Source organism: Neofelis nebulosa, chromosome 6, assembly GCF_028018385.1.
Source record: "Neofelis nebulosa isolate mNeoNeb1 chromosome 6, mNeoNeb1.pri, whole genome shotgun sequence".
Lineage (NCBI taxonomy): Eukaryota > Metazoa > Chordata > Mammalia > Carnivora > Felidae > Neofelis > Neofelis nebulosa.
This window is the reverse complement of record NC_080787.1, coordinates 71327206-71341073: the sequence shown is the minus strand read 5'-3', so window position 1 is coordinate 71341073 and position 13868 is coordinate 71327206. Positions and strand designations below refer to the sequence as shown.

General features: G+C 47.6%; 1 protein-coding gene and 1 long non-coding RNA gene across 6 annotated transcripts in view; one reads left to right on the top strand and one right to left on the bottom strand.

Moving 5' to 3' along the window:
• Nucleotides 1-5145: 5145 nt before the first annotated feature.
• Nucleotides 5146-11911, bottom strand: LOC131514451 (uncharacterized). Its single transcript, XR_009263075.1, has 3 exons — nucleotides 11587-11911; nucleotides 8460-8647; nucleotides 5146-7886 (listed from the first exon to the last, which is right to left on the bottom strand). It is a non-coding gene; the product is annotated as an uncharacterized LOC131514451 (long non-coding RNA).
• Nucleotides 11912-11928: 17 nt separating this feature from the next.
• Nucleotides 11929-13868, top strand: part of COL12A1 (collagen type XII alpha 1 chain) — a 117077-nt gene continuing 115137 nt past the window's right edge. For 3 of the 5 annotated variants that reach the window (XM_058734493.1, XM_058734491.1, XM_058734494.1), the window contains exon 1: nucleotides 12922-13028. The gene's annotated coding sequence lies outside the window, so the exon portion shown is untranslated. Of the gene's footprint in view, nucleotides 12044-12921; nucleotides 13029-13868 lie in introns of those variants that run through there. The other 2 variants (XM_058734492.1, XM_058734495.1) reach the window with 2 other exon arrangements.

The window sequence follows — 13868 nt, the reverse complement described above, 5'->3', positions numbered from 1 at the left end:
GACAGAGCTTGAGCTGGGGAGGGGCAGAGAGAGAGGGAGACACAGAATCTGAAGCAGGCTCCAGGCTCTGAACTGTCAGCACAGAGCCCTATGGAGGGCTCGAACCCACGAACCATGAGATCATGACCTGAGCTGAAGTTGGATGCTTAACTGGCTGAGCCACCCAGGCGCCCCCAAAATCGTGAGGTTTTAAAGGATTTTTTAAATGTTTATTTATTTTCGAGTGTGAGAGAGAGACAGAGGACAAGGGGGGAGGCGTAGAGAGAGAGAGGAAGACACAGAATCCGAAGCAGGCTCGAGGCTCTAAGCTATTAGCACAGAGCCCAAGTCAGGGCTCGAACCACAAACCCTGAGATCATAACCTGAGCTGAAGTCTGATGCTTAACCAACTAAGCCATTCAGGCACCCCTAAAATTGTGAGGTTATAGATGTGACTGAGATGTGCCTTTCAGTTTCAACTAGTGTGACATGACAAAGAATACTCAAATTATATCAAATTGATCTGAGAAGCTAGGAGCCTTCTTAATATCTGAGGAGGTGAAAGCATCCTTCTGTGACTCTTCCGTTGTCTCTAACACAAGCATCTTTTCACAGGAGAAGTTCAGTCACAGTCATTTATAAAACGCCTACGTTTTCCTGGAAATTTTCCTATATTCCCTTTCTATTTATAACTCCACTTGTTTTTGCCTTTTTTTGTGTTCCAGCATAATGTTTATTTATAAAAAAGATGTCATGTAATCCTTGCAATGCCCTCTACGATAGGAAAGATGAAGTTTTAACGGAGTCAATGACTCGCTAGGGAAAACACATGTCTATGCAATGATGTCATCACTGATGATTCCATGGCCCCTTTGTTCTCTGGGGACCTGCTGTTTCCATACGCTGTCTAGCTCACAGGATGGTTTTGCTTTCAAGTGAAGCCAATCTCAAAATTATGCTAAGTGTGAGGGCCAGAAGTTAATAGGAGTTAAGGAATTTCTGAAGACAATAGCACAAAGGAGATTCCTCTGTTCTTGGCAGCCAGTTCTCCAGACTGAGTGGAATGAGTCAAAATTCTGATTAAGGTCTTATTAAATCTGATGTCAGTAACCAGGACTATTTGGCACCTTGGAGAGGGATTGGCTTAGCTTACTTTTTAGCTACCAAGTGCCCAGTCCAGCCCAGATGTCCACAGAAGGTGGATGTTTACCACTGGATTACTATTTCTCAGTGGTAGAGTCTGCTGAATTCTAAGGTCCCTTTTGGTCGTACAGTCTGCTGGTTGCCCCCCATTATTGCTTCTCTCTTTCTTCCATCATAATGGAACCTCAGAGTTTAAGATGGGTGCCTGGGTGGCCAGAATAAACTACATTGTCAAGCCTCCTTTGTAGCTAGATGTGGCCATGTGACTAAGTTCTGACCAAAGAAATATAATCACAATCATCTAAGAGCAGTCTGTGGGAATCTTCCTCTGAAGACGACAAAGATTACTGTCTGACCTCTTTCCCCCACTTTTTTTTTTTTTTTTTTGTCCTTTGCTTTTTCCTTTTGGCTAAAATTTCTGTGTCATGACTGAAGCCAAAACAGCCATCTTAGACCATGTGGTATCTTGAAACAGAAGCCTCATCTGTGGACTGATAAGATGACAGAAGCCTGGGCTTCGGTGGACTTCATGGAACAAGTCTCAGATGTGGATTGCCTACCTCCTGACTTCCATGAGTGTTTTAATCCCTGTTACTTCTGTTCCCTGTTGCTAGCAGCAGAACCCTTTTGATGCAGTAGAGTGCCAGTTGTGGGCACTTTTAAGAGATGAGAGATTAAAGTGGGTGTGGCACTGTTCTTATGGATTCCCAAAGATGGTCTCAGGAAGGAAACAGTCACTGCCTGTCGTAGGACACAAGTCTGCTGTGCTGGATCTGTCCTTCCACCTTCACTCAGAACACATGGCAACTGCTCTCAGACATCTGGTCTCCTTATTAGCAGCTCTGTCAGCTGTACCGGTAAGTGCTGGGTGGGCCAGGCACATCTAGATGCGTATATCACTACCTATTTGTGGCAATTTTGTTTTGCTTTAACTTTAAAAGATTTCAGATGCAGGTATGTTGTGACAGGCAGCAAGCTTCCACTGCTCTAGTCCAACCCCATTCTTGAGGTAGTGAGGCAATGAGTCCCAACATGTTTTGCTAAATTAATGACATGCTCGAGAATACAGTACCCAGAATAATGGCAAGAAGACCAATCTAAGCAGTTGGCACCTGGGTTCTAGTCCTGGCACCAGTGATAGAAATATACTATTGAGCAAGCTCCTGAACTGCTCTGGTTCTCAGGTTTTGTAAATGTGAAATGATGCAGTGGGTTACATGATTTCTAAGATCCCTTTTGGTCATAGAGTCAGCTAGTTGTCCCCCATTTCCTTTTCTTTCTTTCTTCCATAATAATAGGAACATCAGAGTTCTATTATCATTCTGTGATAATTTCTATCATCATTAGATAGATGAGGCTACCATATAATCTCATTTCTATCTCTAAAAGTGTTCATGGGGCATCTGGGTGACTCGGTTGAGTGTCCAACTTCGGCCCAGGTCATGATCTCATGGTTCATGAGTTTGAGCCCCACATTGAGCTCACTGCTGTCAGCACTCCTCCATGCATGGAGCCTGCTTCAGATCCTCTGTCTCTCTCTCGCTGTCCCTCCCCTGCTTGTGCTTTCTCTCTCTCTCTCTCATAAATAAATAAACCTTTTAAAAAAAGTATTCAACTCATCTACTGAAAGTACATACAGTAAAAAAAAAATACAGTATTTACATTAGAAGAAATAAAAGCAAATTCTGTCCTCATCTTTGTATATATATTTTAATATCAACATTAGTAAGAACAAGAAATCTTGACATCTTGAGTGTCCTTTGGCAATGAAATTTGACCATGTATTTTCTGACTGAAACTTTAAAGACAATGACAACAATGAACAGACTCCTTCCAGGTGTTAACATGGGAGTGGGGGTGGTGGAAGCCTGGGAAGCAGGTGCGGGCGGGTTTGAGTCTGGCTGCCCCACCGCCAGCTCTCTGACCCTGGCCAATCAACCTTCCTTCAGTTTAGGGGTTTCCTCAAAATAATTTTCTTTTTTTTAAATTTTTTTTTTTCCAATGTTTTTTATTTATTTTTGGGACAGAGAGAGACAGAGCATGAACGGGGGAGGGGCAGAGAGAGAGAGGGAGACACAGAATCGGAAACAGGCTCCAGGCTCCGAGCCGTCAGCCCAGAGCCTGACGCGGGGCTCGAACTCACGGACCGCGAGATCGTGACCTGGCTGAAGTCGGACGCTTAACCGACTGCGCCACCCAGGCGCCCCCCCTCAAAATAATTTTCTAACAATTGGCTGGCAACACCGAACCCAAATTTAAACACTCCCTTGGAACACTGATTTGGGGACCAGCTCTCCAGGTGATTGGTCCTCCTGACCTGCCAGTTCTAGATGGCTCCCCTTAGCCCTCCAAGTGGCAGGTGGGTTCTCGGCTTTTCTCAGCACAGACTTCATGAATAGCAAAGGGTGCTTGGCTTAGATAAGCATGGGTCAACCCTCACAGACCATCAGAATTATCAGGGTAGCTTCAAAAATGTACAGATGCCCAAGCTTCCTTGGAGAACAGATATAATTGGTGTAAGGGTGGTGCTCAGACATCAGTAGAGAAGTTTTCCAGGCTCCTTGAGTGATTATTTTGTGCAGGTAGGCTTGAGTCCCATTAGCTTAGGTCTACTAAGCTTCGGTCACCTCAAGGCACATGGTGGCTTTCCAGTAGGACAGAAGCGGGAGGAATATCACTGAGCCAATCACAGAGCCCAGACAATGGCCATATTGTGAAAGCCCATTATTTATTTGCTGCAATCCTCACCTTAGTTCCAGTGCAGAAATGGGAATGAGCATCAGGCACTGCTTAGAAAATGCAAGACCAGACATTTCAACTTCATTTTCATAGGTAATAATAAAAATAGTGAAGGCACAAGACTTCATTTCAAAAGAGTGTTAATAAAAACATAACCTCAATACTTGGTTTCTTACACTTGTGTGGTGAGCATGGCCTTAAGTGTTCCTGACATCAGAGAACAGAACCTTTTATTTTGGGGGCAGTTAGTGGTTTTGTTCAAAGCTATTGCTACCAGGAAAAAACCAAAAATCTAAGAAAAGAAGCCATTCAATAAATAAAACTACACTTAAAAAAAAAAAACTAGACCATGTGTGAAAGTTTGAAATGATTTTCCGAATTTAAACACTGAGTGAGGATTTAATGTACTTTCAGCCTGATGAGTCCAGCACCCGGGCAGCATAGACAGGGGGAGGATGGAGAAAATTGTTTAAGCATTTCCCAGATGCTTTTTGTATCACATGCAGTGTTATGTATTCAGCCACCCATGACCAAGCTTTCAGGAGAGCCAAGGAACAACAATGCCATCCTTTTCCCTTTGAATAACTGCCTGTCACACAGTGCAAATGTGACCTCTTCAGTAGTTTTTCACACTTTGCAAAATTCGGGGGGGGGGGGAGATGGGAGGAAGGATACATCTTTTTCTCTTAAAAAATCTGTATAGAGGGGCATCTGGGTGGCTCCAATGGTTAAGTGACCAATTCTTGATTTCGTCTCAGGTCATGATCTCGCAGTTCGGTTCGTGAGATCGAGCCCTGCATCGGGCTCTGCACTGACAGCTCAGAGCCTGCTTGGGATTCTCTCTCTCTCTCTCTCTGTGTCCCTGGCATGTCATTCAGTCATCTGACTTTGCTCAATCATTGTAAGATATTTTCCCATCATGACTTCCTAACACCAGTCATTTTCCTCTTTGCATGCCACTGTTGTGAGTGCCACAAGATAGACCCTCTGAGTCTCTTACCTGGATTCTGGCCCACCCCTCACCCCGTCTCCCTTTATTTTTCTTTATTTTTTAAAGTTTATTTACTTACTTAGAGAGAGACAGAAAGCACAAATGGAGGAGGGACAGAGAGAGACACAGAATCCAAAGCAGGCTCCAGGCTCTGAGCTGTCAGCACAGAGCCCAAAGCGGGGCTTGAACTCATGGACCTTGAGATCATGGCCTGAGCTGAAGTTGGACACTTAACCTACTGAGTCATCCAGGCACCCCCCCCCCCACCCCCGCCTCCCCCTGTCTCCTTGCTTGTAGGCTGTCTTCCTAGCAAGTTACTATGAGTCTGATTGTCAGATTAGGCTTTTTGCAACAAGATTTTTATCATTCTTCTGTGGTTTTAATATACCAGAAAGACCATGAGCTTAGATATCAGAAAGCTGAGCTCAGATCTGGGTTCCAAAATTAACAGGTAAATCACCTGACGTCTCTGAGCCTCAATTCCTTCTCTCTAGCATAGAGATAAGAATTAAATGTCATGGACTGATGTATGTAAAATGCTTTGCGCAATGACTGGGATACGCCCTGTCAATTATTTGCTCAGTAATGATTATATTTAAAGGATTAAATTCCAGAATCTCAGCTACTTCCAAACTCCAATACTATTCCATCGTGTTCACAAAGTTTCTGCTGAAACAACTCTGCTTTATTTATTGCCCAGGACATTTCTTGTCTCTTTGCTATTTTTTTCAACTTCTCATTTTGAATCTTGTGCTTGGAATGTTAACTGCTAGTCCTTTAAAATCTTCCTCCTCCAGAAATTCTTTAGGGACCACTTCAGCATACACTGCTTTCTTCCTTGCACAAACTTGCAACAATTCTTATTGTTGGGAGACACCTCTCCAGTGGATCTCTCCTGTTTCTGCAGAGGCACCGAATGCTTTTATTTTAGAGGATTGTTTCCAGGGAGTTTGTATACTAGCAGCCTAAGAACCAAAGGTAATTTCTCCCTCCAGAGCAAAGGGCAAGTTTGTTTACTGTCTAGTGTAACAAAGATAATGCCTCCTTTCAGGGCAAAAGTCAGGCAGGCTGACTGCCCTTAGAAAAGACATGGGTTCCCCAAGCTCAGTTCAGTTCCCTCAGTGCAACCCACTGTGTTTGTAAGGGTCACTGGGCCTTCTTCGCATTACCCCGTGGGAACTGGGGCCTGGAGAACCAGGGCAAATAATGATACTCTGGCTACTGCTATTGCTGTCAGTAACACAGTCCTTTGTCTCTGGTTCCTCGTGTGTTCTGCCAGCATCCTGTGAATCTGTAGTATGTTAACTTGTTAGCTTGCAAGTAGGATACAATTTCAGATCCTAAAATAGTTCTTGACGACTATTATTGTTATTGTTATTATTTGGTTGCTATGGCTCTTAAATATTTTTTCATAACAATCTACTCTTTCCCCCCTTTTTTCTTGTCATGGGGTTTTGGAGAGACTGATTTATGGAGAAACCGGTTTGTGGAGAAATTGCTTTTTTTATGCAGAATGTTCTGAATCGTGGGTTGAATTGATTGCTTCCTGCAATGTCTTTTGTCTTGTTTCTGTATATCATGATTCCCCCCCCCCCCCAATTATTTTTTATACTGGTCTGTCAGTTTCCAATTATACACTGTCTCCAGACTTCTCTTGAGTCTTTTGACTTTGGTCTTTGTTACTACATTTATGCTTTTTGTGGACAGGACCTCTTTTGATTTGCTTTTTAAAAAAAATTCCTCACAGTTTCTAGTGAACATCATGAATGTTTGCTGAATGAATGATCCAGATCAAAACGATGAAAGGAGTCTACTCAGATAATGGCCATCCTTTCCCTCTTTTCCACCAGAGGGTGCATTCCACTCCATATTGGATTTAGGAACATTTCAAAGTCTGGAATTCTGTCTGCCTTGAATACCTGGGTATCTGTGCTTCTTAAATGTAGCTGAATGAAGTAGTAAGTGTATAAAAATGGTTTATCAAATGAAACCTTGGTCTGGTTACACTTATCCTACACAGGAGCTCCAACTGGGACCAATAAAACCTCTTTTGACTATGATTTCATCACTACTGCATTTCAGTGTACTACGTAATCAGTTTGAAGGCCATGACCAAATCCTGAAAAATGAGTTCCTAATGATTTTTCACATTTTCCAGCAACCTGCAAATTTATGTCAGTATACACTTACCAAGTGTCCACACACAGAGCGGTGTTCTGATTAGGAATTCTGGACCTGCTCCTTCCTACTTTGATAGTTACCAAATAAATAGATTCTGAGTCCCAGGGTGGTAAGGATGACTGAAACAGTATTGAATCTTATAGAAATGAAGTCACAAAGGGCTGCTTTCTTAACTCTTAAGTGAATGTGTTTCCTTTTATCTTTCATAGTTGCTCAAGGAGGTCAGAGCTAACTGAATAATCGACTCCCGTCAGCATTTGACTTTTATCAAATCTGAATGGTTCATCCTAGGAAGATAGTGTATTTGGATGCAAATTTTTTGTTTTAAGCTTCATAGCCTTCCAGGCAACCACACTTTTTGAGGTCACATGAAGTTGAACTTGCCACCTTGGGTGGGAGGATAAATGTGATGCAATTACTGTTTTCTGCTCCACAGCTGCTCACACGCCGAAAGGGAGAGATCGTTTCAGGGCAAGTGAGAGGTCTGGATGAGGTGCGCACAAGCCTGGAGACCTCTCTGGAATAGTTCTTTATGAAGAAGTCAAGGAGGCAGGAACATAATACATCCCCTCTCCCTTCCTGTAGGGATGGCTTCAGTCCCTGGATTCTTTAGCTTTGCTAGTACAGACAGGGTAGTTGCTTACTGCTTCTCATTTTTAATTTTAAAACATTTTGAAGCCATAATCTCTCAAGAGATGTAAGTGGGCCAGTGAAATGCCCTGGGTGTTCCTTGACAGAGTTTTGAAGGCAAGACCTCATCTGAATTGTCTTTGTATCCACGGCTCTGAGCTTGTCACTGTGCGGACACATGGAAGGTGATCATCAAATGTATTTTGACTTCATGCACAGGGTTCTAAAGGAGAGGATTCAGACACACTGTTTTTGATGTGACTTCTTGACTGTTCAGATACAATGCCTCTCTGCCTCTGAGAATCAGTGTAGGCAGAATACTACCTCCTCTCTCCACACTCTTATCTCAAAGGGCTTCTTCTCCCAAGACCCTTGAAGTCCACTCTGGGTACAGCCTACACACAGCCCCAAGAACTGGACCAACTGTGCACATTCAGCCTGGGTGTCTCTTTCCTTCCCCTAGAGGTACATCAGCAAGAACTTGCAGTGGAAACACCTTCACCTATAGCAGGAGTGCTGGTTAGGTTAACGCCAAGAAAATCAATAAGGAGGCTGCTTTTGCCTGTTTATAAATAGGGACGACCCTGTAATCTGAACTCCTTCCTGAAATTCACACATTTTAAGTTTATCCCTGACCAGAACCTTGCAGCAGCCTTGGGGCAAGAATTTCTATAGGCGGTTAGTTAATGGACACAAAGAGAGTTTATGTCACCTCCTCACTTGGTCTCCCATGTTGTCGCCTCCCAGACATTCCTGGGAATCAGATGGATGAATGACACATTTTTCAAAAACTCACCTGCAACTCAACTTCTGGCTCTCCATTCTGGAACTTTGACCTCCGACGCCAGTGCTCGTGCTCACCGCTAGATCGCGCTGTCGGACAAGGAATCTGAAGCCCTGGAACCTCCGGGAGCCCAGGAGTCGAAGGGAGAAGAGGTGGGCGAGCATATGATAGAGTGAGGAAGGGTGAGCCCAGGGTATAACCTGAGGAATAAAAGACACACAAAGCATCTAAAGTGAATAAATTGAACCATCTCTGCCTCACTCGATAAATGTCAATTTGTTGCAAACATTAATGGATTCCAAGGGGCATCAAGAACTGGACGCTCTGCAAAAGGGGGCAGATTGGAAGAGGGTTTACACGTTTTTTTGTTTTTGTTTTTTTACCGATTTGTCCCCTTACCATACCGGGAGTCTAGCTTGCAGAAGGGCCCCCAGAGGCCAAACCGTGCAGGTGTCTTGTTGGAAGCCCCTCCCGAGGTGCCTCTTTGCATAACCTTGAGTTGCACTCCTGTCTTGTGAAAATGGGTGTTTTTGGATTAGCTTGTGGATGTATGTCCGTGTACTCCCCGAACCAGTGTTCCTTCCTTCTTTTTCCTCTCAACCTATTTTGGAAGTATTTCGTAGAGATTCTTTTTTCTGAGGGACCAAGGGTGTTTGCGGCCAGTGGTTTGTTCCTGACAGACCTTTTCAGTAACTATTTTCAAATGCATTAAATCTAAGTCTGTTAATGAGAATGCCTTAAGCAAGAGAGGATGGCCACAGGGGTCCCCAGGATGTCACTTTGGGTTGGAGAGCAGTGCAATGTGAGTGCTTTTGGGGGGGGGCGTGCTCCCGCCTCTGGAAAAGGCAGCCCTTGGCTCCCCAGCAGGTGACTGACTGACTGTTCAACTCTGCATTTGCAGCTCTGAGCCAAATCAACTGGGAAGAACTCTTTTAAGAGAGAGAAACAAACCATAAGAGACTCTTAATAATAGAGAACAAACTGAGGACTGATGGAAGGAGGTGGGTGAGGGATGGGCTAGATGGGTGATGGGTATTAAGGAGGACCCTTGTTGGGATGAGCCCTGGGTGTTGTATGTAAATGATGAATCACTGAATTCTACTCTTGAAACCAATATTGCACTGTATTTAACTAACATTTAAATAACAATTAAAAAAATCAGTAAAACCAGAGTTACACTTCTCCCCGGTGTACAACTTTGCCATCACAAATTAAAAACAACAAAAAGTACATAAAGAAAAGCGCGCCTACACACACACACACACACACACACACACACACACCCCTGAGCGAAATGCAAACCCCAGCCAGCCTTGGCTGGCCAGCGAGGGGGCAGCTTTCCTTTTCTAGACAGTGGGTGTCGGTTTCCCAAGGGGCGTCCCTGGCGGTTCTAAGTCCCTGTGCGGGCCAGGGTGTCCGCTGCGAGCAGCGCAGCGCGACTGGATGACCGGCCTGCGGCTGCCGGGACTTAACTGCCTCTTGGCTCTGTCCTTGTGTCTGCCACCAGCCCACTTGCGTCTGTAAGAAGGAATTTGAGTGAGGGTGCGGGTAGAGGGCTGGCCAGCGAGCGAAGGACCGCTCTCCACCGGCTGGGTATAAGAGCTCACTGGTACTCAGCTGATGAGCCCGTTCCGCGTAGTGCACGTCGGGTCATTCACGTCCAGGACGCGCTTCTGCCCTAGGGGTTTGTGCCGGACACCCGGGTTGTGAGAGTTTGAAGGGGCAAAACGCCTGGGCACTGTGCGCGTGTGTGGGCTCTTTGTGACAGCTGCCCAGCGGGACTTTCGAGTGGGCCGTGTGTACTCAGAGAATGCGCAGAGGTGGAGATTCCCATTTTTCTCCATTCTTTCCCTCCAACCTTCTCTCTGGCTTCCTCTGGCTTTAGCTGGAGGCAGCTGTGAGTGGGGCGGAATGGAGGGGGGCGCTCTGCAAGTTCTTGTCATTCTAAAGGCAAGTTCAGAGGATATCACGCCTGTTGGAGGGAAGGCCAGATTTGCAAACGTCAGTCAAATAGGGAAGAGAGGTTTACATTGGCGACAAGACCTCCCCTTTTACTATTGCTGGCGGTCAATTCCAGGGGCATAGCTCCCGCGTTCCCCTCCGGGCCCCCTCCCCCATCCGGGGTGCTCACCCTTGCAGGGTTAACCTCTGGGCTTCAAAAGGCCAAAAGTGCAGAGCTTGTGACCAGGGCACGGACGTGTGTAATCTGAACCTCTCCTGGAGCGTTTTTCTGATGCTACAGTGTTAGAGCCCCGCGCTTCCTCCCGTGCATCTAGTACAATTTGGCAACCCTGAGTGCCAGGCTTCCTGCTCTAGGCCAAGGGGGTGGAGCCGATTGGGGGGAGGGGGCGGTAAAAAGGGGAAGATGCTGGCAGAATGTCAGCTCTCATCTGGCGTCCATCTCTTTGGTAGTTGGGGGAAATTTACTTTCATTCGTCTCGACCCCGCGGGGTTGGAAGGCAGAGTTTCTGGTCCAAAGCCTCCGCTGGGGGCCAGGTTATGCTGTGGTCCGGAAGCCAAATTTCCAACGTGATTGCAACTTGTTCCCTAGCGGCTTCTTGTGCTGAGGACCCCCAGGTTTCATTGCGTCCCATGCCCTCTGTCTTGGCTCAAATTAAGCCTCTTAGTTCCGTCCCGAAGCATTAGCGAAGTAAGACAGGACTGGGAAAGCCATCCCGTCGCTGAGCCCCGCGAGGGCGGCTGTACGGGTTTCCAATCGGCCGCTCAGAGATTGAAAAAGACAGAAGGCGCGCCGCGTGCACAGACAGTTAGTTAATGGAAACCCTGTAAATCGGTTTTAAGTGCACCCAGGACGGAGGGGGAGGGAAGTGTAGGTGGTGATGATGGGGGATGGGACTAGGGTGGGGTGGGGTCGGTCACACATTCTTGCAGTTCTGAAACTGAGAGTCGCTTCCCTCCCTCCCATTGTTCTTAATTTAGGAAAATAAATTCATTAAAGAAAATCGCAAGGATAGGGAAACCCGAGCTCCCCAGCCCGCCCCAAGCAGAAGAGTGCGCGGCTTCCCTTGGCAGGGAACCCGGCTGCGGCTGTCCCCCTCCCCGCTTCCTCCCTCTTCCCCCCTCCCTACATCCCCCCCCCCCCTTCCCGGCGGGGCATTGCTACTACGGGGATCGCCACCTCACGCCGAAGGAATGCTGGAAGTATGCACACGTTCCCAAAAGTAGACCTCCTTCACCGCCGGAGGAGCATACATCACCCCGTGGCAGCCGTCCACCTTCTCAGGCGTTTCGTAACCGAGTAAACTGAGAGCCGGGAACAGCCCTCTATTAAGTAGCCCGCGGCGCGGAGTCTCTTCCCACTCGACCAAGGCGAGCCGTCGCAGACGCGTCCGCGCGCGGGCAGCTGCGGTCCCGGGCAGTCTCCGCCCGTCCTGCGGCGCCTGCGGCTCCCGCCGGGACACTCCAACACTTCACAACCTTGGTGGCCTTGCCGCTACCCGCCTGCCGGCAGCCGCCAGGTGCTCCTGGAGCGCGGCGCCAATTGCCTGGGCGTGCGGAGGGTCACGCCGAGCGCAGCCTTCTACGACGCCGGGAAGCCGCTGTCGCCGCCGCTACCTCGGACACCACCGCCCCAGGTTAGTCCGGCTTCTAGCCCTTTCCCCTTATCCCGTCCCTCACAAAGATAACTAGGGAACCTTGTTTTTAGCCCGTTCCTTGCGCTGCCCTAAGTCCCTAGGGACCGCGCGCGAGAACCGTTTGGACTGGTCAGAGTGGAGCAGTGCCTGGGATTTGCCGGGTGTCCTGGGGTTCTGTGATTCATTTTATCTTTGCGGGACGAAGAGTTGTAGCTTTTCCTACGAGTTGATGCAGGGCGGCCGTGTGTGCGTGAAGCACCCTGTTCCGCGTTTCTGCTCGTAGAGGGATTTCATCTATAGATGCTGTCGACTTCCAGGAAGGGCGGTCCAGGTTCTGGGGCCACCGGCCGCTCGCTGCCTCTTGGTCGGAGCTTTCCCGGGGTGCGGTGGTGCAGCCGCGGCGCTGGGAAGGTATTTTAGTGACGCACGGCGCGGAATTCTTTGGCGGGCCGGCTGAGTGCTCTGCAGCTCGTCGAGGCTGCGCGGGCGTGTGTGGCATCTTGAGACAGATTCCTCGTCGAGTGTTTTGGCTCCTCGGCTTTTCAAAGCATCTGCGATGATGGTGGGTTAATCCGGCTCTAGGAGACGCAGCCTTGGCCGACTTCCTCAACTTCTCGAGAAAGCTCGCCCTTCCCGACCTTTTCCCGAGTGCCTTGGTCGAGGGGTCCGTGGAACCTTCGAAGTAGTTTCCATCCCAAATCCTAGATAGTGTATAAAGATCAGAGAGCGTGGGTCGCCGGGTTCATTTATGGAGCGGAGACGCGAAGACAGGGAGCAAAAGAGGTACCCCAAATCGAGGGTCCTTAGGCACCTTCGGGTGACCCTTTCGGGGCGTTCCAGGACCCATTTTCTGTCCCCCTCCCGCCGCAGCGTGGACTACGTAAAGTATGCAGGAGTACTGGGGAAGGATGGAGCAAGAAAGGAAAGGAGCGCTAAACTCGCCCTTGGCTAACTAATGTCAAGGTCGCAGTGGGTCAAAGAGGAGGTAGGTGACGCGCACGGATCTGGAGGAACCCTGTGGGTGAGGGGAGGTGTAATTTTCTTTTTTAACTGCACTCAGGAGTTAAAGAATTGGTCTTTTCCAGGAGGGTGGGAGGGGGGCAGTGGGTGGAAGGAGACCAGTTTCTTAAGACCTACCCCCTCCCCCTCCCCTCTCCCCGCACCCGCTCCTCCGCAACTGACTCATTTTCATTCATGAGGGTGAAGTGAGGGAATCCTTGCGGACACGTAGGGGTGGCCGCTTTCAGACATTTATGTCTGAGAATGCTCAATGAAGCACCGACCTTAGCGTTCACGTAAATGTTTTGGCTAAAAGGAGAGAAAACTTTTTTTTTAAACATATGGACGGAATGCCTGGCGGGCTGGTAGAACTGACTGTACGTTCCGATATCCCGACGCGACGTGATTCATTCTTGCCGCTGAGTCAGGCAGCCAATAGGTGGCGCTCTCGACCCAGACAAAAGCGCTTCCACTTCTCAGGGTTTTTTTGTGTGTGAAGAGTTCAGGGATTTAAAAAAAAAAAAGTCTGAACGCAGCTTTTTGATGGTTGGATTGTCAGTCAGCCTTTAACTCTTCGCGAGCACGACTGCCAACTGAGTTGGAAATTATTGTAGCAAAGTTAAGGCCAGCTGATGGGAACAATGGGCTAGCCTCACCTCCTGCTTTTCACTGATGGTTGAAGAGGGTTAGAAATGTCAAACAGCTGTTAATTAAGGAGAAAGAAATTGCTGGAGTCCTTGAATCTTCTGAGCAGCGCCAACATTTTAATCTTGGCCTCATAAAAAGGAGCTCTGGGCAATTTGGCACGCCTGTTCATCAGACATTT